Source organism: Stegodyphus dumicola, chromosome 7 (assembly GCF_044657685.1).
Source record: "Stegodyphus dumicola isolate Sdum_Otavi_A_Nest chromosome 7, ASM4465768v1".
Classification (NCBI taxonomy): domain Eukaryota; kingdom Metazoa; phylum Arthropoda; class Arachnida; order Araneae; family Eresidae; genus Stegodyphus; species Stegodyphus dumicola.
In genome coordinates, this window is record NC_140774.1 from 46,705,417 (window position 1) to 46,733,156 (window position 27,740).

Genomic DNA, 27,740 nt, shown 5'->3' on the forward strand with positions numbered 1-27,740 from the left:
GACGTTAACAAAACTAAGGCGTTCCTTTCAAAACAAACGAATACTCAGTAAAGGAATTGTGTTGCTCCATGACAAAGCTCGGCCCCATACTGCTGGTGTCAGTCAATCGTTAATTCGACAGTTTCATTGGGAGCAGTTCGATCACCCGCCGTACAGCCCGGACTTGGCGCCGTCCGACTATCACTTGTTCCTGCACATGAAGCGCGAGCTTGGTGGCAAGCGCTTTGGATCTGACGATGACACGAAAAATGCTGTGGAGTCGTGGTTATCGAAACTGGCGGGAAGTTTCTTTGACGATGGTATACAAAAACTGGTCACCCGCTATGACAAGTGTTTGATCATTGGCGGAAACTATGTTGAAAAATAGTTTAAGACATGTATTTTCATGTAAAAATAAAATTGGATTCGAAAAAATTATTTTACTATTTTTTTTTCAAAACGGTACTTAGTTTCCGAATACGCCTCGTACTTTGTTCAGGTGTTGCTAAAATGTTACTCTTAAACTGCTCACTTTATTAAGCAGAATTTCATGAAATTCACACAAAATATGCAATAATTAAAAATTTGGGCTTCAAGGTGCACATGTTTGGATGAAGTACTATGTGTGTTCAAATTTTGGTGGGTCTAGATGCTGCTGTTTTTCCACACCATGAGGAGCATACATATTGTTACGAAATGTACAGGCATGGTGCGATGGCTTTCCCGCAAAGCAGTTTTAGGGTTGTCATAAAAAGGCAAGGGAAGGCAGGGTTGCCACATTTGGTGAGAAATCACCTATTTGGCGACAAAATTGATGATATACCATGGACGGTTGGAGAACCTTCTGGAACAAATTCTTACCAGTTTAGCCCAGAATATTCTCGAACACAAGCTGAAAGCTATATAAACTCTGATGGTTCACAGTCAGTGTGTGTGTGTGCCTCGTCTAGAGTTCGAGTTTGAAATGTACAGGCGCAGTAAGATAGCTTCCCCGCAAAGCAGTTTTAGGGTTGCCATAGAATGGCACGGGAAGGCAGGGTTACCACATTTGGCGAGAAATTACCCATTTGGCAATAAAATTGGCGATATCCCATGAACGGATGGAGAACCTTCTGGAACGAATTCTTACCAGTTTAGCCCAGAATGTTCTCAACCACAAGCCAAAAGCTATATAAACCCTGCTGGTCCGCAGTCAGTCAGTAGTATCGAGAGTGTGCCTCGTCGAGAGGGCGAGTCAGGGTGCCTCGTCTGGAGTGTGAGATAGTTAGCATCGAGTTGGTGTCTCGTCTAGCGAGTCAATCGAGTTGACAACCGGGCAGCGAGTGCCGAGTGCACTGAAGGAGTCTGTTAGTGTATCGCGGTTAGTGCATCATCAAGAGAGCATGTTGAGCTCTGGGAACGACTAAACCGAAGAGTCGGGAGCTGTGCTCGTGTGTCGTCGAGTGCATTACGAGTTGTAGCATGGAGAGTCTCGAGAGTACGTGGAGTTCCGAGAACGACCAAGCAGAGTCGGGTGCTTTGTAGGAAGCTGTCTCCACTGTGATAGCCTCATAACCTGCAGACTGTGTCGTTGATCGTATCAGTGTGTTTATAGTAGTTCATCGATGACTGTAAAACGTGTTTTGGAGCTGTCCTGACAATACTGGCTAATAAAGTATGTTTTGATACTTCATGAAGTAGTGTCGTCATTATTCACTCCAAGTCCACACGAACCCCGTACGAACATGAAGGAAGAAAATAACGTAACAGCTAGTATCAGAAGAAAAAAACGCAACAATATATACAGATTTTTTATTATTTAATAATAGAGATGAACAAGGAATGAATTAAGATATAAATCAATATTTTGTAATCAAGTTTGCATTGCAGATTAAATCATTACTTCAATATGACCGGAAATCTCTATATATGTGTGTGTGTGTGTAAAATATAAAATATGAAACAAAATTATTAAACTTACTTGGAATCAACTGCAAACCAAACTCATAAATTTTAATTAAATACATCTCTGCTTCAAAGATTCATTTTGCACCATTTGACATCACTCTGCCACATTTTATGCAACTCTTTCCCCGCATTGTGACACTTCAGCCCAGTTGTTGTTCAGGATTACAACAATGGTTTTCCGTCTATAAACAGAACCGAAGTGAGTACACATCGCCTTTTTCTCATTTGCTGTTTGCCCGAGTAATCCTGTCTCTTGCTTTGCCTTCTTTCTTTATTATCTGAAATGTAAACTACATATATGAAAATTGCAGGACTCATTTAACGTCCCTAGTGTTGTACCAGTTTTAAGCAAAAATATATTTCTGAGGAATCATTCCTGTAAAAAATAAAAATTATCTATTAATCATCAAGCTAGATGTGATTTTTCAAGCCTAAATTTCATCCCACACAGGTTCGAATCCTGTCAACTCATTGTGATGAATGTTTCAGGATAAGTTGATGGCATAGAATGCTGAAATGTTGATCCATAGTGAATGGGAAACTTTGCAGCCAAGGCAAATTAATTATTCATCTTCATTTTAAAAACATGTTATGGCCACAAACACCTTGGTACACTACTCATGCCTATTTACCCATTTACATTTTTGATAGCTTTGCAGTAAGAATAGGGCAGGAAGCAAAATTCCAGCTAGGCCGAAGTGTAAGAAAGCAAGTGCAATTGTGTTCAGGATAAAATGAGTTAGTTTTGGCTACCAAAGCATTTGATTGTATAATCAATACTGATGTAAAATTATTATTGGCTGTTTTAATGTTAGTTCCATTTACATCATCAGTGTAAGAGTCATATGACATGGATTAGTCTTAAAATGGTAAAGTGCAAAAAAAGAAAGATTACCATTTTTAGAATAGAGAGGGAAAATAAGCATATTAACATTCAGCATTAAGGAGCTACTGCTGAGTTAAATTATTTGTCTTTTAAATATTTTGTATATATAAATTTTACATACAAGTCTAGAAAACCAGTTTTTACTCATGGTCAGTTATACCCAATAAAATATAATCCAAAATGCCATGATCTTGAATTAGAATTTGTTAACAAACTGTCAACCAGAAGTGATACTTTACTTAAAACTTGTTGCTAATTTAAACATCGAAATTGTGGAAGACCATGTGCTGGCCACATCAGATTTCTTATTTCAGCTTCATACCATAAAAATAAACACACATATGCATTATGCCATTTTTTTCATAATACAGTGAAAATTCTTGGAACAACCTTTGTTTGTTTTATGTTTACTTTTACTTCATTTTACATCATGCACTTATTAGATTTGCAAAGAAGAAAAGCAGAAGCAGCCTATTATTTTCAGGTATGTCGTTTGGCAAAAAATGACGAGTGTTTCAATTCTTGTATGATGAAATTGTACTTGACTGAAGATATTTGATTGAGTCAACAACAGCTGACAAAGCACTAGAATAAGAACTGGAAATTGGTTCAAGAATAGTTACTTGCTTTCTTGTTTAGCAGAGTTTAATACCAATGCAGAGATAAGCTACAGAAAATAATAATTTGATGCGATTTTGAATACAATTGTCAAACAATTTACATAAAAAACCAAAATACCCATTACTCATTCCACTGAAGTTGAAACCATATTTCATCATCAAAAGATGTCAATGCTGCTGAATGCACATTGGGGAGTAATGAATGATACATAAGTACAAAGAAATGCACTATCTAAATATGTAGTACATGAAGAGATTTTATCACACAAATTATATGAAACCTTTATATCTTATTTATTTTTATAGTATTTATCATGATTTAATCCTTTAAAAATATTAAACTTGAAAATTTTTCCCTTCCAATAACATGGCTTTCTTGCGATTATGAACGGCTTTAAAAACTTTTTGCAAGCATCTGACAAAAGGCATTTTCAAAATAGAAAGCAGACACATATCAGTAATTCACTTAAAGAGCAATCTTAAAGAATGCAGTGATTAGAATCTTAAAGAATGTAGTATTAAGAACACTGGCCTTTGAATGCCCTATGTATTTATATAAAGCTATTAAAATTGCTGAAAACAGTAAATAAAAACAAGAACAGATTGCAGTTAATTATTAAACTATATAATTTTATTTTTACAAATTGCAGATAACATCAACCTCTTACTCAACATTTGAAAAATAAGCAGAATATAAATAAAATCATAATTGCACACTAATTTTCTAACTGACTTCTACAACCACTTCACCAATGCCATTTTTCTGAAGAGTACACTGGCAAACGAGGAGAGAAAATTTTTTAGTTTCTGTGACCACAGAATAAATCATAATTTAATCTACTCAAGCCTAAGTTAAAAAATCAGTAAGCAACAGAAAACCTAATTTTCTCTAGCCCAGAATTAAAAAGGAATAAAAGACAAGGATTGTTTAATCCCATTGCTACAGCAACTATAATAGCATTAACTAGAAATCCACATTTAATGGCTCAAGTAATTCCTTTGTATTTTGCAGTTTTGAGAAAGTAGAAACCTCGGAAACTGATATAACCAATTCTGGTATAGCTTCTTCTAGCAAATTCCCAATCTCAACTCTGTGTATGGATTGCAACTAAATAACACTCATGCTTCTTGTACACAGCAACAGAAAAATGAATAAGATCATGCAAAATGGCCAAAATAAATAAATTAAAAAAAAAACTTAAGCTAGTCATAAATAACAAAATATGACCAATTAAGTAAGAAGGTAGAACTGCTCCAGTATTAGAACAGCACAAAAAGAATAAAACATCAATGCTTTGTCTCTGAACAGAGCACTTTGAATAACTACATATTTCACCTATAAAACTAAACCAATCAAAATGCATAAAAAAAATGAGAAAATTAGCATCTTGTGGAAAAGAGAGGGATTTGATACTGGTCTAGCAGCACAAAAACGTCCTCCATGAAAAAAAGATTCAAGAGGATCCCAAACTTCAAATTCACCTCTACTGCAAATGCAAAGAGCAGCACACAAATTGTTCATTAGAATTGGTAAACAAACCATTACAAATGCAGGTACATCAGGAAATTTAGTTTAAATTCCTGCCTTTAAATTCCCTAACAACTTGAATAGGCATAAGTGAAAACAACTGTGGATGAAATTTGCTCCTTGATTCCTTGCCACTTCTACATTCTAAATATTTTGCACCCATTAAGTTGCTTTTACCTCAGCATTGGAGTCAGAAGGATCCAGAATATTAGTCAAACAATATCATACAAACTATACAAAATAATCTAGTGTGGAATAATCATAAAAATCATTAATTTGAAGTGAAATGCAGCAGTGCTCTCAGTGTAAAAGTTATGAAGTTTCAAGACAGAATGATAGAGCTGGTACCACTGGGAACAAGAATGCCTTGATAGGGAAAGCCCCCTACTAATGAGTCACTCAATGCAATGTTGTTTCTCTGAAACTGAGGTTTTTCAGAAGTGGAATATAATTCTTACAAAGAACATTTTTTTACATTTCTTTCTTCTTGCAATTTAATTAAAGAACAAGCAACAGATAACAGAATGCATAGGTTTAGATACAATTAAAACTACACTATACTATGCTTAGATATGCTGAATATATGACTGTCAAGATTTTGCCATACTGAATAAAAACCAGCTTGCAAAAATGGAAGAAACTAATTTTTGGATTTATTTCATATTCATATTATAGCCATGTTTTGTTTATAGGTCGCACTATTACATTCATAATTTAAATACTTTTATTTTCTGTATAATTTAACTGCCTCATTTGTAGGTTTGCAATAACCTCTTTGATAACATACACACACACAGACAAGGTGATCCAAAAATCTGTTAATACTCTAAAATTCAACAATTCACAGAATAATTGTATATTGAGAGATAAAAACTAACATGCATGTTTGAAATGAAGTTTTATTGAAATCTTAGAAAAAATTATTACAAAAAATGGCCAGCAGATGCCACTTAATCTGAACATAGCATTCATCTGTAGGCAAAGATAATGTTCTTCATAACAAATGCTCAACATGTCAGCCGTCATTCATCAACGATACCTGTAGCCGAGGCACAACACTGTGAATAACACTGTTAAGCATATTCCACATATAATTATTTAAATTAAATCAATATTCAAAATAAAACAAAGAACACTTATCAATAACAAAAGACTAAAAGTCAATAGAAAAGAAGAAATTTTAAGTTATAAATTAAAGAATAATATATACAAGAGACTTGAGAAATATCATCAAATTCAAATTTGCAAACAAAGATTGTTGAAACTTTTTTTTAAGATCAATAATTTTACCCTTTGAAGCTTTATTTTGTCACTTAGTAAACAGTCATCTTGCTTTTCTATGTAACTGAAATTAATAAGAAACTACCATTACGCGATTAATCTCTAAATACAAGATTAATAACTATAAAACTGATATATTTTTACAATTGGCAACTGTTTATATATTCCAACATATATATGATTTAACAATTTTTATGTATTCTAAATTATGAACAGTTGTGAAACAAGTCCCAAATATTATAACATCATCTCTTATCACTGTTGTTATTACATATGTTTTTCTTTACCTTTTCGTGCATTTTTTGTAAACAATTTTGTTTTATGATACTAATTTTTCAACAGATTCTAAATAAACAACTTTTTTCTGTCCTAGACAGGGCTCTGTTAATCCGCAATCTGGGGATACTCGAGAGTCTCTCTCTATGCATATGATATATTCAAATTTCCCCAAGTACGTATATATTTAGATAGATTCTAAAACTGAATTTTGGTTCATATCAACATTAAAAAAAAAAATCAAAATAGCTTAACTATTTAGAAAGAACAGAAAATTAAATTAAAAAAATTAATAAATTATAAAACTCAATTCACAGTGTGGCCAGCAAGTCCCTTTACACCTGAACTAAATGTGGGTAATATTTAATTTAAGACAGAACAAGATATTTAAGACTGCAAGATGTTTGCAAGATATTTAAGATTTGAACCTCCCATTCTGATCATTAATATGGCAATAGTACTTCTCACATGAATTGCAATGTGAATGCCTCAGGAGGAGAACAAAGTCTATGTATTGATCAATCCATCATCTCGCCTTTCTGTGCTTAGTGAAGAACAATGGCAGATACCAGTGACTTCACTTTAGAGGAACGTTTAGTAACAAGTGTGCGAGTTCATAAATGGACACACAACAGTGAAAATATGGCACAGGTGATGAATAGATTTTGTTAACAGCTTGGTAAGGAACCACCAAATTGTCAAATTTTGACTAAATTGTCTTTCTCGAAGTCTGGATCTTACGACATCAGAAAATGTACTGTAGGGGAAATCAGATCATACATCAGGAAGAAATGGTACGTGGACAATGATGCTGTGCTTAATGCCCTCCAGCATTGACATCACAGCTGCTACAGCAGATGAGTAGGACATTTAGACCTTTCAAGCTGTGCAGATATAATGGTGGTGCACATACAGATGTTTGTTACAAGTAACTGTAAATGTTATTAAAGTCACAATGAAATATTTGTATGCTGGAACTTTCTGACCAACCTATACATTATCTTAAAAACAGAGTAACAAGGGGATAAAAAAAAAAAAAAAAAAGGGAGGGGGATAACCCATTTTCTAATTTTGAATGGATAAACTTAAAAGGAGAAAATTTGATGAAACTTTACATAATTCATATGGAATTTCAGATGTGATACATTCCTTTCTACCATACAAGATTTAATATCTTGCAAATGGAAAAAGGCTAAAGTAAGATTTTGCAAGTAGATTATTCTGAGCAGGGTTCACCAGATTCTATGATGGTAGAGAAGAAATGACTTTTTACTTATTTTGTATTATTATATTTGTATTTTATTTACATGTAATGCTTCTATATTACTAATCAATTTAAATATTTTAATTTTATGTACATTTAGCTTGACTGTATCTCTGCAATTACCTTCTTTGGTACGTACACTGCGAAAAAAAATGCAAAAGTTCTGTATCTTCCATTCTACTGGGCCGATTGACAAAATTCAAATTGCATTTTTAACGTCTCAAAAGGGCGAATTAAGATTTATATTAGATTTATATATAGCATTATTCCAACATCGGTATTTTGACACAATATGTGACTTTTTCTGAAATAACATACCAATTTTTTTTCCACATTAGAGTCTATGACTCAAATTATGCCAGCTGCCAAGTTTTATAAAAATCATACGAGTAGTTTTTAAAAAATTAGCTCTCAAAATGTTAGCTCCTCAGTGTTAATTGAATTTGGCATATATTCATTAATACAGTCAAAAGTCGTTAATTCGGACAGCCATAATCTGGACCTCAAAGCTACAAACTTTCTGCGCATGCGTTGCGTTGACCTTTACGGCTGCATAAGACCTTTACAGCTGCGAATATGCTTGTGCGCATGCGCAAAATACGTTTACGAGTGCGCATTTAATGTATAATGGATGGTATAAGCTAAGCTAAAATTATCTAATTATCTATTTCAGTTAATGCTGCAGATTGCGTTGTTCCTTAATCTTCGAATTGGATCCGGCTTATTATTTTTTGCAGACTGTTTGAGCAATTTTATGAAAGTAAGCTTGAACTTTCGATTATGTCAAATAGAATTTCTGATGTATATTTATTAATATGTAAAGGATCTACAAAGCGAAAGTATGTTTCAAAGTTCATTAAACAAAAAGTGAAATTGCTGAAAAAAATGGATAAAGGCATATCCTTTGTTTATCTAAACTTTAAAGTTTATCTAAACTTTGTTTATCTTTAACGCCGCGGCGTGCGCGCAATGAATTGGAAGTTGATCTGTCAGCACTATCCTTATCTTCAGGGCAGATGTTTTTATTTTATTTGGCTTATAATTCCTTACTAAATGTAGTATTTCATCTCGATGTATTCCGTCTTTGATATGATTTAAATCAAATTCCTCGTCATTATAATTCGCTTCCGATAGCGAAGAAAGTGACAGAGATTATTGAAAACGAAAAAATTTCGATTGACAAATTAATCGGTAGACACAGCAATTATAGGACTTGAACAGCGGAACTTTGTAACTGAACAAGAGATTATGTCTGTTTATAGAATTAAAGAGAATGTATTATCACATAAAAAACGAAGCAACTTAAACAACTTACATTGAAAGAAATGTTTAATAAAGTAAACAAATAAATATTAAGCTTTTTATTTTGTAAATTTTGATACCCTTTAGATCATAATTGTTCTTTATTTCATAAATTATGGTTTCATATTTTTAATTTTATAATTTCTGCATGCCATCTTACCAGATTTAAACTGATGATCTATAATCCGGAAAAATGGATCTATCTGCCTAACAGGAGGGATGCCTTTGTGAAGAACTTTTTAAGGGAAACCAGCTGGCATACACGTTACAATGAGAAAAACCACGAAAACGCCCATGCAACCAGCCCGTTTGCCGGGGTTTGAACCCTGGAGCGAACTACCAGTGTTCAGCGACTTTACCACTTGGCCGTTTGTGGGCCTTTATGAAATGGAAGCAGATGACTTTATTTAAAATGAATGTCAGAAATACTAAGATGTTTCGAAAAGTTCTATGCTTTTTAATAAACTTGCAGAATGCCTGAAGAAAAAGAGCAAGCCATTGAGAAGAAAAAATAAATGTTTGCATAAAATTTAGTATTTTTTTTTAATTTAAAACTTTTTAATCTTATAATATATGATTCTTGCGATTTCAAAAATAAAATATTTGACTAAAATATGAATAACATTTTAAGAAACTTAATGTAGGATGATAAAATTATGTAAAGTGATGAGCACAATGTTAAAGCTATTTAAAGCAATATATGCAAGTCATCCTAAGTTTTGATAAAAATAAACGATGCACCTGTTAAGCAGTTCGAATGGGTAAATAGAAATTTCTAAAACAGTTATTCGAAAGAAACTATGCAACTTAAAAAATTTAAATGAAATTCGAAAAAGAAAAAATTACTTAAAATAATAACAATTATAATTAAAAATATAATATAAAGAACATCATTTCTGTTCACAGGAAAGGAAAATAGGTTGCCATATATTAAGGCGCAAATTGAAAAAAAAAGCAGTAACATAATTTGTGAAGTTCTCTGTAAATTTTACAAAATTTCATATTTAGGCATAATTTCAGTCGTAGAATTGAAATATGGAAAAAAATTGGTATGTTATTTCAGAAGAAGTCTGAATTTGTGTCGAAATAATTATGTTAGAACAATGCTATATTAAATCTAATATATATCCTAAGTTTCACTGAGGCCCACCAGCGGCCGAGCGGTAACATCGCTGAACACTGGTAGTTCGGCCCGAGGTTCGAGTCCCGCGAACGGGCTGGCTGCATGGGCGTTTTCGTGGTTTTCCCCATGTGTAACGTGTATACGAGCCAGTTTCCCTTAAAAAGTCCTCCACGAAGGCATCCCTCCCTTAAGGCAGATAGCCCTCGAGTGCTTTGCCATAATCTAATACACACCACACCTAAGTTTCACTTTCGAGACATGAAGAACGCAATTTGGATTTCGTCAATCAGCCCAGTAGAATGGGTGATATACAACTGTTCCTTTTTGGGGGGGCGCACAGTGTACATATTTTTATGTACTTTTTACCAGGTGCTGCCCACCAGCGGCCGAGCGGTAAAGTCGCTGAACACTGGTAGTTTGGTCCGAGGTTCGAATCCCGCGAACGGGCTGGCTGCATGGGCGTTTTCGTGGTTTTCCCCATGTGTAACGTGTATACGAGCCAGTTTCCCTTAGAAAGTCCTCCACGAAGGCATCCCTCCTCTCAGGCAGATAGCCCTCGAGGCTTTGCCATACTCACACACACACACACACACACACTTTACCAGGTGCCACTTGCAGTCATTATTCACAACTTTTCAACTCAACAATTCAGACATTGCATAATAGTGCAAAATTTTATTTATGTTTTAGGATAAAAACAATATCATTCCACAAAGCCGTATTTAGCCCATAGGCTGTAGTTTGCCAACTCCTGACCTAGATGACTGATTCTTGATAGAAAAAGATAAAATAATAAATGAATAGACGGTTGATCTTTGGATTATGGTAACTTGGCGATTTTTTGGCGAAAATTTGGCGACCAACTCTTCTACAGCAACCCTCTATTTTTTTTTATCTTTTCTTTTTATCTACTGAACACTTTTTCCAACAATCTACTAGCCGAATTACACTTATGCTAGAAATTTTATCTAACAAAACTGCTTAATCATGACAAATATTCACTGCAAAATTGGGAAAAAGTGCACAATACCAAACTCCTTACACGTTTTTCAAAATAACACATACACATAAACCATGTACACGTTGACTTATTTTTACTTAAAAAAAATCCCAGAATTGCACAAAAATGGCATTGCGCACACTCTTCACTATATCCATGTACACTGCTTTTTTCTCATAAATTAGAAAAATTTCACGAAAATACATGACAATTTTCTGAATCTTTAAACCCGCTAAAAAGAACATATATGAAATTACCTGATCGCGAAAAAGTATATACCCTTTCCAAATATGAACATTTCCACATATAAAATAAATAAAATATCCAAAAACTTTTACCTTTAAATTATCTATTATAAACGTCACCAACGAATTCATACCGCAAACATTACAAATACTTAGTGTCAAATATTTAAATTATTTCCATGCACATTTACTTCAACTAAAATGTATACCAAATTCCTACAAACATAAAATTCACAAAATAACTATCATTTAATTAAAATATCACTAAACCATGTACATGTCGACTTATTTTTACTTAAAAAAAACATCGCAGAATTGCACAAAAATGGCATTGCGCACACTCTTCACTATATCCATGTACACTGCTTTTTTTCTCATAAATTAGAAAAATTTCACGAAAATACATGACAATTTTCTGAATCTTTAAACCCGGTAAAAAGAACATATATGAAATTACCTGATCGCGAAAAAGTATATACCCTTTCCAAATATGAACATTTCCATGTATAAAATAAATAAAATATCCAAAAACTTCTACCTATAAATTATCTATTATATTATAAACGTCACCAACGAATTCATACCACAAACATTACAAAAACTTAGTGTCAAATATTTAAATTATTTCCATGCACGTTTACTTCAACTAAAACGTATACCAAATTTCCTACAAACATAAAATTCACAAAATAACTATCATTTAATTAAAATATAATTAAATTCAAAAACACTACTTAAAATATAAATAAGCACATACATTAAATTAATAAAAATTAGCTTACAATCCTAATTACTTTAAACTAAATCATTGCTAATAACAATTTTCCAATAATACCAAATTACTTTACTTCCACCTTACATTTAGAACAATGCATAAAAATATCATCCTCAAATAATTAAAAATACTAACTTACCTAATCTTCTTCAGAATCTTGCTTACATGGTGGATACACTTTTATTATTGATTTAATAAAATTATTGAATGATTTTTTTCTGCGAATTTTTCCTCCGCACTTCCTCCGCTAAATAAAAAGCAAAATTCTCTCTATCACAATGCCTCGGAATGGCGCTTTTTATAACACTCCACGTGCCCTCTATTGTATTGGTATGTGCACCTGTTTCCGGATCTTTAAAATAATATTTGTGGTTCACAGCAAGATGTTTAAAACCTTCATCTTCCAAACATTCATACGATTTCCAGCAATCTGAAATAATAAAATACCCGGTAGAATATATTCTTTTATAAAACTTAATAAAACAATCTTTACTTCTATCTCGCACAACCTTAAAAAACCACTTATTACTACCCCTTTCAATCCCACCAAACACCCATTTTCCTTCCACTCTCCTACCTCTCTGATACTTCTGCTTCCCAAACTTACTCTCATCAATTTCCACAATAACATTCATACCACCAAGCATACAAATATCATTTTCGCAAAATTCCACGCACACTTCCCTACAAAAAGAATTCCAATCAGCTGCAGTACTACTGCTAATTTCTAAATCCGAAATCCAATAGTCAACTGGCAATCTATTCACCCAATAATAAGAAATCAATAAAATTTCACCCATACTCAAACGACTTTCAGCAAACCACGTACCCTTCCTTACACTCCGTTTCACAAAATGTCCATTTTCACCAGATTTCTTGCACCGCCATTCAAACTTATCAGTAATATCCTTCTTTTCACACAATCTCATTTCATTCCCACATTTTGGACATTCATACTTATCCGCAATTAAACCTACACTCATGCACCATTCAACCAATTCTTTTGAATTATCACACAAACGCATTAAAAATCTAGAATTCATTTTAGACAGCACCATACAATCCGAAAATTATTCAACACTACTTCACACAACACACAATGAAGCTTAATACAAAATAATATACAGCCACAGATATTTTTCCAAATTCCCCCCCTTTTCCGATTAAAGAACCGTAATTCGTCCATTAATATCACATGACATACCTCATGATCTCTCATTTCCCTCACACAAAATAATGCGTAATCAGAACTGAGTACTGCTCACATTATTACCAAAGTCCTAGGTAGTAACCTTTATCGCCTCCAAAATGTCGCCAAACTACCAGTTACCACATTCCAAAGATCAGCCAAATAGACATAAAACTTTAATTTTCATGTATTTTATTCATGTATGAGTCTCATGACTAAATATTTTATTTATTAGTTATTATAACTATTATGCTAAGTATTTTATAGGGTTACTATTTGTTCACACTTTCACAACAGTTGATGCAAGAAAGATAGATTATTTTCTTGCACATGAACTAAAAAGGCTATCAAAGAAAAAATTTAAACTTTGAAGACAATCAATGTTTGGAAAATTCCAGAAAATCAATTTATAATAGACAAATATTTATATAGCAGTTTTCAATGTGCAAAAGACACATGTTTCATCTGACAGTCAGTATAATGATTAGGGATTAAAGAATGAAGTGAAAAACAAGATATATATTCTAGGTCCATATACTGGAACCATACATAAACAAATGAACTAAAAGTACAACAGCTTTTGCAGACGCCCAATCTGCTTCATCAGTCAGCTGGAGCTAGGATGGTTGGTTGGTTGACTTTTAATGGAATAAAACCTTGAAGGTTATTATGCTCCAGACGAATGGTGATTAAAGTTCAAAATGCATAAACACACTGTATCAAATGAATTGTTGAAATGAACCTATAATGCTGGAGCTAGAATGGATAGCTTAATTATGTTCGTCATCTTTCATTGATTTCTGTAGACTTGCTGTATTCAGAACTGTGGAATTGTGTGGAGAAAAGCTCTTGTACTCTTATTTCATTTGTTTAAATGCAATTTCAGGATGGAAACTTAACGTTTTTATCTTATTTTTGACTTCATTTTAGCTGAGTGTATTAGTTAATTTTTAAATAGGGATAATTAATTATTAAATATGTTATAAAGGAGATATAGCAAAGAAATTAGCAAACTACTACACTTCACAAAAGTTCTATCGCTGCAATTTGCATATCAAGAGCAAATCAACTACAGAAACAGCTAGCTTTTATGTAAATATAATATAAGAAACTAAGAAGCAATCACTAACCTATGCAAAACATGAAAATTTGATATCTTTATTTCAAAATGTAAATTGAAAATTTGGTGAAACACTGAAATCAGTTAGAATATTATGAATTTGTCCAATACATAATCAATACATACAAAAATTTGCATATGTTTCTGTTCTCTGAGACATACACATTTAAAAAATCTAGTTGGAAAATGAATTCACATTCACAGCTGAACATTTGGTAATGCAATGCTGTTTCAACATTGTTCCAAAATTTCAAAATGCTACATTTTTTTTTTAGTTCACCTATTCCAATCAAAAATTTAACACTCAGTAATTTTTTTAGCTTATTTCTACAGGTATTAACTGTTAATTTTAATTCATATCACTTATTCTGAATGTACAGAATCCATTCTCAGAACAGACACAGATGTCAAAGTTGTCACAGATGTCTACCATTTTGTATATGCACTGATAGAAGCAACCAATAATGTACATAGGTAGTATTACTATGCATTCCACATAGGCTCACATACATCATTTCCTCTGAAACTGAAAAGCTCAAAATATTCCTAAGAATAATTCACTAAGAAATAATATATCAGTTAAGTAATATAACCAGGCCCAGTGGCACAGTGGCCAGCACATCACACAGCAGCACCATAGATCCAGGGTTCAGTCCCCGTGCTGGGCATGGTTGACTCAGCTTTTCATCCCTTGAGTGGGCTGATGAAATAAGTACCAAGTTCGCTTGGGGACTAAACACATGGGGTCCTGTGATAAGCTGACCAGCTATGCTAATATATGCTAATGTACCCTAGGGCCCATGGTCAAGAAAGCAGATACCAGGGCACGGCAACCCATGGCTCACTAAAAGCTGTTGCGTCATTGAGTTTTTAAGTAACAAAACCATGCAGGATATAAACTGCATCTTATAAGTGCTGAAAAATCAAATGTTCTTAAAAAAACATTCCTTGTACATTAAATAGATTTGCACCAAATAAATATATTAAAATTAATTTGTCTTAACTTTACATAACTTTAATGTTACTACTACATATATATATAATATACAAAAAATTATCTGAACCAAATGCTCTTCACAATCCACCCAAATGAGGAGATTAAATATTCTGTTACTTGTGTATGTAACACCATTTTTGTTGTTAATACTTCTTTAAAACAAATTACTTTAAAAAAATTAGCAACTGAATAGATTAAATGGCTAAATTAACTAAAAAAACTTCCTCTTACCACATATTTATAAAAACATGGAGGAAAAAATTAATTCAAACAATGGACTTTAAAAGCATAATGTATAATACTGAAAAGAATAATCCACTAACTTAACAAATTTTACTGTTATTTACTTAGAAAATGTCTTGTGGCAAAGCTATAACAAAAGTTTTAAATCAGGAATAATATTTTCAACAATGAGAAATGAACAAAAAGTTTCACTCAGAAATATAATCAAAAATTCGAGTGGCACATTGGAAAACCATTACACATATATACAAAACACATGGTGAACTGATATAATGCCATATATAAGTTATTAATGCACAGTCAGTAAAATTCAAAAGAACAATAAAACTCTAATTATCCAGATCATTAACATTTTCAAGACAAAAAAATTTAGTGCCAGCCCCTTCATAACTTATTGCAATAAGTTTGCACTTCATAAAATTTTCAAGTATAGAGATATTTAAATCCTTCCTTTTTCTATACACTTCCGTCTAACTTTTCAAGATATTTTTTATTTACTTTTTAGTAGGTTGCATGATATTTAAAATACATAAATTTATTTCGGGTAAAAAACATACCTCAGCCAACTTTAGCTTTCTCTGTGACTGCAACACGAGTGAATCACATAGACCTTGTAATCGACCTGGGACCTTGTAATGGTATGCTATAAAAAATTTTTAAATCAGTTATAAAATTTTAAACACTAACGAAAACGCAAAAGTTTCACTCGAGAACATTAATAAAAAGTTTAACAGTAATACACTGATACTCTAATACAGTGTGATCTAATTTAAGCCACACCATTCCCTTTTGGCACAAAATGCTCCTTTTGGTCTATTTTTCTATGATATTCTCCTCTGTAGTGCCTATTTCATTTCCAGGAGGAATAACAAAGAACTATTATCTGGTTTTAAGATACATTCCCCTACAAATACATTATGTGGGAAGCATGTGGCATATGTTTTCTTTTTGTAAATAAGCTTTCATCAATTTTCACATTTCTGTAACATGCATCAGTTATTTTGTGGGAAGCACACGACATATGTTTTCTTTTTGTAAATAAGCTTTTCATCAATTTTCACATTTCTGTAGAATGCATCAGTTTTAATGTCAGGAAGAGATACTAAGGAATTAAACACTCTCACTTATCTCTCATAAGTAAATATTCCATTCTGTTGCAGGTTTTGTCAATTTAGTTTTATTTATACTATTATTTGCAAGTGAGTAGCAATAATAATATTTCTGACTGAATGGCAACAATGATTAATGTTCCAGCTATTTTTCTGTTATGTAAAAAATATTTCAGCTTTGCAGTGCTATTGTGTAAAATAAAATAAATGAAGTAAAAATATGCTTTTTCATATATACAAAATTCTGAGTATGGTAGCAAAGTACATAATTCAAATGATTTAAATGAAAGTTAATTTATAGTTAAAAAGTGCTTCAGTTTTGCAGTGTTATTGTGTAAAATAAAATACAAAAAGTAAAAATATGATTTTCCATATTTACAAAATTCTCAATATGGTAGCAAAGCACATAATTCAAATGATTTAAATGAAAGTTAATTTACAGTTACTTGTGAAGAACTAATCAAGACAGAATGGTTCTAAAATAAATAAAAGAAGCAAAATGATTGTTAATGAAAATGAAGTTTTATTGAGAAGTTAAAAAATGTTACTCCATTCCAAGTACAGGAATTTCAAAATAATACCAAGTCATTTGATTTATATAATATTGCACCAGGAAATCTCATTTCAGTGATATGAAAGATGAACCTATAAAATTTGATTGCATTAAAAAAGACACCAAAGATCTGAAATACATAATCTGCATACTGAAATACATAATACTGTCCAGTGATGCATATATTAAGCAGCAATTATTATTTATATTAAGTCAAAAGGTATGTTTAAGAAAGATGCCAAAGCTTTTTTTTTTCTCTTAAAATTTAAACTATCTCTTAAAATTTATAAATGCAATCCATCAGTTTTTTCTCTTAAAATTTCAGGTACACTGCGGCAAAAAAAAGGGGGGGACAGTTTCTATATCTCTCGTTCTACTAGGCTGATTGATGAAATTCAACTTGCGTTTTTCATGTTTCAAAAGTGCGACCTAGGATATGTATTAGATTTATATATAGCATTGTTCTAATATAGGTATTTTGACATAAAATCAGACTTTTTCTGAAATAACATACCAATTTATTTCCATATTACGATTCTACGACTCAAATTATGCCAAACTACCAAGTTTTGTAAAAATCACAAGAGCAGTTTTTTAAAATCATAGCTTTCAAAGTTTTAGCTTCTCAATGTTAACCGAGTTTGGTATATATGTTTTAATCTCTCTCTCTTTTTATTTAACTTATTTGATTCTTCTTTTCATATTTTGAATTTCAGGTTCATTCCAAATAAAATTCACCCATTTTAATGATTTATTTTAAAAATTTGTATTTTTAAATAATTTTTATAAATTTTTCAAAAAAATTTTGAATTATAATCTAGAAAATTTGTATCATCATCTTAAAGACGACGCATTTTTAAGCACACCTGCAAAAAATTACAGTTTTTTATTCAAAATTTCTGAAGATATGCGTGAATTTTTATATTGGCAAGTTTTGAAATTTGGCATATTTGTTGAAAGCGATAAAACATCAAATGTGGTTTAGACACTATGCTAAAATTATTTGAAAGTAGGAACGATGTGACTTTTCTCTCGCTCCAGCATAATAGAAGTGAAACGAAAATTGGTTGCCATATATTAAGAAGTTCGCCAAGTGAATTATTCTTGGCGCAAACTGAAAAAATTGTGCAAAAATAAATTTTTATTTTTTCATAAATTTCGCATGAAATTATACAAAATTTAATATCTAGGCATAATTTGAGTCGTAGAATCGAAATATGGAAAGAAATTGGTATGTTATTTCAGAAAAGTCCAATTTTGTATCAAAATATCTATCTTAGAGCAATGCTATATATTAATCTAATATATATCTCAAGTCGCGCTTTTGAGACATGAAAAAATGCAATTTGAATTTTATCAATTGACCCAGTAGAACATTAGATATAAAATTGTCTCTCTCTCTCTCTTTTTTTTTTTTTTTTTTTTTTTTTTGTGTGTGTGTGTGTGTGTGTGTGTGTAGTGTACATAATTCAGGAAGACTGCTTCTCATTTTCTAGACACATTTTAGTTGGAAATTAAGTTTAAAGTAAAGCCCAGGAGACAAATAGTTGACATGTTTGTTTACCAAATGACTAAATAAAGAATCTTCCAAACTTTTCTAGACAGCAGAATTTTAATTTTATTCTATCCTGCTGAGTGACCCAATCTTTATATTGGATGTAAATAATTTAAATCAGATAATTTTCAGAGCAATAATTACTATATTAAAGAAAATTTTAATAAACTGTACTATGTGGAAAAACTAGCTGTGTGAAACAATAGTTGTAAAACTGTTAATGCAAAACTTTGCATTTCATATATTTTTACTAGAAGACGGGATATTACAAAATTGTCAAACTCTTAAAGCTTCTTCTAAACCAGGAGGACTACGATAGTTTCTTAAAATTCTTAATTTGAAACTATGTGCTATGAAGCAGGCACAGAATTTCCGCTTTTAAGGAAAAAAGCAAAGAATCAGTTTAAATACAGTCAAGTTTCCATAAGCCAAAACTGAAAGGACTGCCTCATCCCTGACCCAATGAAAAAATATTGACAATTCAACTCATTGAAAATTCGATTAAATGAATCAGTATTAATTCTGAGCATAATGTTTTGATATTGACTTTGGATTCCTAGTTCTGACAACTATTTCATGAAAATTTCAACTTATCCAAGTTCAAGTAATCAAAGTTTTAGTACATATTCATCCATATGGCAGTTAAACTAATCACAGAATATTAAAAAGAGTAGAACTGCATCAGCGTAGAGCTTACACTGATGCAGCTTCCTATATTAAAGCTAGTACAATATGTAATAAAATAGAGGCTTTTGTTTATCTGTGAGATGATTGAGCATACATATTAATTTTTGGTACAGAAATGGCTCTACAAAGTACCAACTAGTGAGAAGATGATTATATTCAGAATAATGAATTTATGCTGAATAACATAAAATTAAAAATCATCTACTTAACTATCAGCTACTTAAAAGTCAACTACGCAAAGAAACATTAAGAAATGCAAAATTGTTTCGACATCACAACTTGTGATATAAACCTAATGTCGCTTAACTTAAACTTCTGTTTAATCTTCCCAGAACATAGGGAAATTATCATTCCAACTTTAGCTCAGATTCCAAGAATACTAAGTGAATGCAATAATAGCAAATATAACTGAACCCACATTTGCCTTACAGCTTGATATGTACAAACTAACACATTAACACACAACTTAAACTGTTTCGCTGCCTGATAATATAATGATAACTTGGCTCCTAATTTAAGTAGCTGCACCAGTGGCTGAGCAATTAGACTACTAGTAGTCTATCCTGGAGTTACAACCAGATGAAAAGACTGGCTGCATGGCTGGTTTTTCCAGTTCGCCTCATGTGCAGCATGAATATGAACCAGTTTCTCTTATAAAGATCCTTCATAAAGGCATCCTTTTCCTTAGGCAGTAGACTTCATAAAGGCATTCTTTTCCTTAGGCAGTAGACCTCATGTGCTTTGTCATATTCAGATAACCAATCTAACTTAAGCACATATGCAAATGCAACAACTGGCAAAAGCCATAAACTCATTAAAAAACAGTGTAGTTATGCAATCAGGAGGAATAGGACAGTTACAGCATCAATAGTTGAATTGCTTATACTTTCTTTTTTAACTTAGATTGTCTTTTGTAATTAAACTTACTCAATTTGTTCTTCTGGTAGAAATGACAAAAAGAGTAAAAGCACAGGTGTTAAACTTTGATATAAAATTAGCAATATATTCACAGAAACATATTTAAATTTATTTTTTTAAATTGAATTTTATTTAAAAGTTGAATTTTATTAAAAAAATCTTCTTAGGCTTATTTAAAAAAAGATTGTGCCCTTGTTGGCAATCTAAGCCAAAAATCTGAACCTGTGGATAAATGCTCTACCTATCAAAGGTACCTGCTGAGCAATCCTATTAACAACTAAACCACCTAGAGCTTTGAGCAGCTGCAGATATTTTCTACATAACCACTAAATTTCTGCAATTTGACTTATTAATTTGATCTCCATAGGATTGAATGTTTGTATCACAATTTGACTTTGTAAAAAATGATTATTCTAAATCTTATTTTTACATAAAAGTATACTATGCTTTAGAAAAAGGTCTTTCATGCTAATATTAATAATTCTTTCAAATATAAACAAGAGCTTGTTTAAAAACATGTTTTCCAGTTAATGCTACAAAATATGTTTGAATGTAAAATGTCTTCAGAATCACTTGTTATTTATTCCATTTTCTACACATAAAAAAGAAACAAAAAACTTAATATTCTAATAAATTTTACTATTGATAAACATTTCTGTATCAGAAGAAAACATGTTTAATTTACAAAATTTTGGTACACTGCTTAAAGTATTCAGAAATAATAAATAATATATGTAATACAACATTTTCAAATCCGCAAATAAATCTTGTTGCATATATATCAAACTAAAAGGACATTATGTCGTAAAAAAATACTGTGAACTGAATGGAATTTTTAGTGAATTACATTTGACCTATAAGTGATGACTTGTATTTTATGTCAATACGTACTTTCAACATAAAATTTGCAGCATCCCCTTTCCAAAACAAAATGAAGCATAAACGTTACATAAATGTTAATTACTAATTTGTAAGCTTGTCTCACTTTTGGGGATATTTGTTCGTAACTCTTTGAAGTAGATTGCTATTAAATCAAACGTAAAACAAAAAAAATATTCTGAAATATTTGAATCATGTAAAGGGATTTTTTACAAAATCAATAGCACAACATTAAAAACTGAAAATGAAGGGACCATAAAAAAAATCTGTCAGTTGGAAATTTGGCATTAATTCTGAATTCTACATTTTGGCATTCTGTTTGACTTACCAAAAATTTGAGATTTCAAAATCTAACGTATATCATTAAATGAATCTACTGATTCAGATGAGCTACTAAGGGCATTTCTCTTTCATTCAACTTATGGAAAAACATACTAGTTACAAGGATATATGAGGTTGTTGGTTTTAAGTATAAAAGTTAGTTCATTTTATTCATCAATCTTCTCAGAAAATGAATAGGCTAATCTAATATTGCTAACCATAAAAAAAAAAAAAAAAAATCTGTCAATTGGAAATTTGGCATTAATTCTGAATTCTACATTTTGACATTCTGTTCAACTTACAAAAAAGGTAATTCCATCTCCTCTAAGAAAAGGGTTTTATTTTTCACTAGTAATTCTAGAATGAATTCTTGTATGAATTAATGTTTCATGATAATGCGTAACATTCAACATAATAACAATATTGGAATTCTCTGTCATGGACTCTGATGAGCTGAAATTATTACTCAGAGCTGGAAAATTTCAAGAATTTCTACACACATAGAAAATAAAAGACACACAAATAATAAAAAATTATGGCTCTACTCTTATATGTGCCCCAAGGTCACCAAATGTGGCAATATGTGTTCTGTCCTGGTTTTTGGTGCCACTGCATGTTGTATGGCAACTCTTTTGACCTTGAATACTCTTTTGCTGGAGTGTTTTAATAGCTCGTTAGTTCGTGTTGTGTATGTTTTGAAATGGCCTATGTTGCAATGAGAGACATGGTTGCAAGAGGGTCTGGGAGATTATTTTTAGTGGCTGTGCATGAGAGAAGTAAGGAAATGCTGATGCTGTGTATTAAAGAGTGGATTGAGCCTTGTACAACTATTTTTTCGGATGGCTGGAAATCTTACAAGGATTTAGGAAAAGAAGGTTTTGAACATTTATTTGTGAACCATAGTATGAATTTTCTGCACAGTGTGTCTGGCTGTCATATAAATACAATAGTGATTACATGGCAACATAAAATTGAAATTTCTGCTATTCGAAAAAGCATTCATTTATGGTGGTAAGTGCATTTTATCTTATTCTTGTTCTTATTTTGTAGAATGTTATGCTCATTGTTTTTTAGTATGAATTTCTGTCATTATTGTTGCTTTTTTAATTGTTTGAAATTTATTTTAGTTATTTTAGTTTATTTTGTTGATTAGAGCATAGTGCATAGACTGTGCAATCCGTAGATGTTTTTTAAAGTTGAAACAGAATGCTGCGTATATGGTATTCTTTGAAATTTATTGTTTTACGTTAATTTATAAAAGTGAGGTGTGCTTAGTTCATAGATTCTTTCGCTGCCTAGATTGTGCAGTTCGTAGATGTTTTTTTAAGTTGAAACAGAATACTGTGTACATGGTATTCTTTGAAATTTATTGTTGTTATGTTAAAGCAAGGTGCGCATAGTTCGTAGATTCTTTTGCTGCCTAGATTGTGCAATTCATAGCTTTTTTTTAGCTAAAACATATCACTGTGAACATGGTCTTGTCAAATATTTTTGGCTAGAAACGTTTTTTTGCTATCTAAATTTCTTGTTTCGGATTTTTAGCTTAAATTGTGTGTTTAAAATGTGGTTTTTGCATGTGCAAAAACCAAGGTTTTTTGAGACATTTTAGGCTTAAAGTTCAAAATGTAGACAAAAAATTTAGATAGAAATATGGCACCGTGAAGTTTCTCACCAAATATGTTTGGCGAGAAATTTGGCGACTTGAGGGTGCATATAAGAGTAGTTCCAAAATTATTATATTTAAATTATTTTGCATTATCAACAGTAATATTTACAAAAAATTAGATTAATTTGCAGGCATTTATTACAATGCAATAAAATCTAGAATGGAAATGAAAAATAATCCAATAAATTAAATTTTCTATAGGAAATGCAGTATACTGTCATTCTTTTTCTTTGTTGCATTACATTGTTGAAGCATTGAAGAAATCAGCAACTGAACTATACCTGAGTTAGACTACATGCATGCAGTCTAGCTTAGGATGCATTTACCTGTCTCAGTCTAACTCAGGTTTAAAATGAATTTACCTATGCAGCATATTTTCATTATGTGCATAAAGATGTTATAGTAGCATCCAATAGCACATCTGCATTTTGTATGTCACCACAGCTGATAATTTAGCAGAGACTGATGCCTAGGAAAACGAGATCAGTAATACATTAACAAAATAATGAGTAGTATATCAATTATCTTAAGCTCAGAATAAACGATTTAAAAATTTAACTTGTACACAAAATTCTAGATAAAACAATGGTCATGTATTACTTTAAATTAATCCAAAGTTACCTACAACATAGTTAATTTAATTTAAATCAAAGGTATAGTTGTGGCACTTACTGGTAATCTCATATGTGCAACTACTTTCTTTACAGTTACAGTTGAATAATTCTTTCTGCACTGTTGCCAGAACACTTACATCTTTAAAATATATCTACTTTTCGGGAGCTGTCATTCCCTTCTCTTCTATCTGTGCAGTTATATCTCTCATATCTAAATTCAAATATCGACATGAGTTTTTTTAAAAATTTTTAAACAATCTAACAATTGTAAATAAAGAATATTCTAAATATTCCAAGGGTTTAGTGCTATTTAGTGATAAAATAGTGATATTGATTACTCACATTTAGTTTAAATGCTATTTAGCGATATCACTCAAGTCCAGAAGAAAACTTGTAAAAACATCTTTTGGAAGACAGTAAGTTATAATACACGATGTTATAAAGCTTCAATGTATACAGAGTGAATTTTTAAAACTATACCAATCTTACAAACAAGTATTCAAAATTATAGGCATCACACTAAGAAATTCATAATTTTCATGTGATAATAAATATTGCAATTATAAAATGTTGTTCAATTTTGTTTTTCTGAAACATCAAATTATGTTATATATTTTTATTTTAAATAATTTGAAAGATTTATTTTGGTTGATAGATAAAACACTAACAGAAGATACTGTGTGCTGCTACGTCTACAGATAATATCATAAAACATGATTAAGTAAATTCTAGAAATATATAGTTAATTATCCAGAAAAACCTTTCAGCCTGAATTGACACAGTCCTGTTGTTGCCAGTTAAAAGGAATTCTGTATAATTAATTCCAAGTATGCTACCCTGGTTTATACAGCAATAGGAGAGACTGATTACAAACCTGAAGCCAAGGATGTGAGTCAAATTACTGTGTCAAGTTGGTTACACTGTAGAGACATTAGGTTATTTGGAAGCAGGCAAGATGAAAAATATGCGATGTCTTCGCCAGGAACAGAACGGCGGACCTCTGGAATACGCGCCTAGCGTTCAGACCACCACACCATAAAGGCATGCCAAGAAGGTGGGAGAAACACTTTACATACTCCCCCTTTTAAAGGGCAACTGGGTTTTTAGAAGACCCAATCGTCAAATCCTGGGTGAGGAGAATTATTATCCAACACCCTTTTAGTTCGGAAGTCACAGTAGAGACATTGGGTATTTTGGGAAGCACGCAAGATGAAAAATTAGCAACGCCTTTGCCGGGAATCAAACCCCGGACCTCAGGAATACGTGCCCAGCGTGCAGACCACCATACCACAAAGGCATGCCAAGAAGGCGGGAGAAATAGTTTATAACATATATGCAGTCTTCCCCTTCATGGATGTAATATTAATATCAGTCACTTTCCCTACTATGCTCTTAAGAAATGTTCTCAGTAATGAATTCAGCCATTTCTGAAAGACACTTGAGAAATTAAGGGGGGCAGAAGTGTTCAAATTGTGATTTTAAAAATAAAAAATATATATATATTTAAAAGGAAAAGCATACCAGTCACAACAATACCATGAACATATAAAGCAACAATATTTTTGTTATGACTATCAGCAGTTAAGATTTTTAAATCTCATAAATAAAGTAATTGTGAATTAAATTTTAGTGTGCTAATTATCTATTGAAAAAAAAAATGTAGTCAGTACAGCACACAGATAACTAGTGAACGATAGATAAATCATCTTCCGTGAAAGTATATAACTACAAAAAATATACTGAAATATAGCTTACTGCATTAAAAATAGTAAGACAGACAGGGAAAGTTAAAATATTTTTAATTATAATTTTAAAAATAATACCTTTATTCTTTTCCTTATAAAATTATGTAATATTTTTTTCCAAATAATTTAACACTTCAAAATAATAAAAATTGATCAGTAAAGCAAGCAAGATAGAAAAGTAATCAAAAAGGTTTAATTTCTAAAATCTGCCACATTTGACAGAATATATCTTTGCTTTTATTACATACTACAAATATCTTAGGACTGAATAAAATTTCTGATAACTTTTGAACTAATATCATACAATTCTTATAAAATATTTTCTAATTCATATCTCCAATTCATTCCAAATACGTTCAAACTGATTTAAATTGGGAAATTATGAAAGTGTTCTGATTACGTCTGGGAAATACTGCAACCACCACAAATGAATATTTAAAGCTGTATGCTCAGAATTGTTAGCTTAATACAATGCAAATTCGGACATACACCTTTTGCACTGAGGTTTTTCAAGATCTTTTAAAATGTTCAAATATTTTGTACAATAAATTACAGTAGCAATAAAAATAAAATTACTTAACTGTACTGCAGAAATACACTGCACTATACTAGGACATCCCCACCATATCTTTCCTTTATATGCCATCAGATTTTCTCTGTGTCAATGATACTACCATCTGAAAAAAAAAAAAATTCAAATTTATTGTTATCCATAAGATAACCTGATCCAGTATAACAGTAGTTTTATTTTTCCCTGATTTTTGTAAATGTGTTATTTTTTTTAACGAGTCTTTTATTTAAACAGCACATCATGGTGTTACAAAATTTATTAAATTGGAATTAATAATAATTTTCAAGCATAAAACTATATACAAACCAAACTATTCAACAAGCAAGTTCTGTAAATCAACTTCACTGGGAAAATGTAGTGTTGCCAAGAACAATGTTTCCCACAAACTGTTAAATCAGTTTTAGTTTTAAAATTGGATAAATTTTATACATAATAATTTTTTAAAGATACAGATTTATTTAAAAATTCATTTTAAAAAAGCTAATTTAATCTGTGTATTTTTTCATTTTAACAGCTGGGTAGAACAAGTTCCAACACATTTTGAGCTACAGTAGTAACATTACAGGTTACTGTACAGGTTATGATTGTTCTAAATTACAAGGCATAACCTTAAAAATAACAATGAAGCATAACTGCAACATGATATGGTAATAATAACTGAATAATTATTCAGCACTACTTTAATGTTAGACGTTTAAAAACAAGACTTACAATGGCAAAAAAAAAAAGTAAAGGAATGTGTTAGGTATCAACTCACTTCAGATTTGGTACTTCAGGTACAGAGAGAGGATATGGTTCGAAAACTTTTCAGAAGCAGATCTAATGCATGAACAATATCAGAATTTATGGGTTTTCTTCTGCAACGCACCCGTTGGCGCTTCGGGAAAGAACCTCTCGCATTTTTACTCGTCAACGGCTAATCGACGATGAGCCATAAATTACTCTTTCCACGTTGTAGTTCCTCCTGCCGACTTTTGTTTTGTCAATTTCCACAGTGCAGTAAATTCTACGCAGCATTCTGTCCGTGAATTGCTCGCCACAGTATGAGTACCAGTCGTCGACTGTTTTGGACTTATGCTATCAACCCACAACTGATCTAACTGCCATCTTTACTCGAACTTAGGACTCACTCATGCTCAGTCATTCCAGATAGAAAATCGCACAAGCGTCTAGCCCCTCAGATGCTAGTTTCCTCCTGATTCCTCCCTGATCGTTTGCGCAGATTCACGCGCAGCGTGTTTACTCCAAGGAGCTGGGCGTGGTCAAAGCCGATTTTTTTAAAACGCCTCGCGTTTAAAACGATACGAACTTGGTGCGCATTACTGAATGTAAATTAATTAATTTTTT

The 27,740-nt window shown here is 31.7% G+C and overlaps 1 long non-coding RNA gene across 6 annotated transcripts; it reads right to left on the reverse strand.

Annotated features, from left to right (window-relative positions):
• Positions 1 to 5,841: 5,841 nt before the first annotated feature.
• On the reverse strand, positions 5,842 to 27,594 carry LOC118201977 (uncharacterized). 6 transcript variants are annotated; one of them, XR_015041984.1, is made up of 7 exons: positions 27,151 to 27,594; positions 26,404 to 26,499; positions 24,136 to 24,288; positions 16,333 to 16,418; positions 12,366 to 12,656; positions 6,251 to 6,305; positions 5,842 to 6,030 (listed from the first exon to the last, which is right to left on the reverse strand). It is a non-coding gene; the product is annotated as an uncharacterized LOC118201977 (long non-coding RNA). The 6 variants fall into 6 exon arrangements; XR_004760342.2 differs by lacking the exon at positions 12,366 to 12,656 and having other exon boundaries at positions 5,842 to 5,999; XR_004760341.2 differs by lacking the exon at positions 12,366 to 12,656.
• Positions 27,595 to 27,740: the final 146 nt, after the last annotated feature.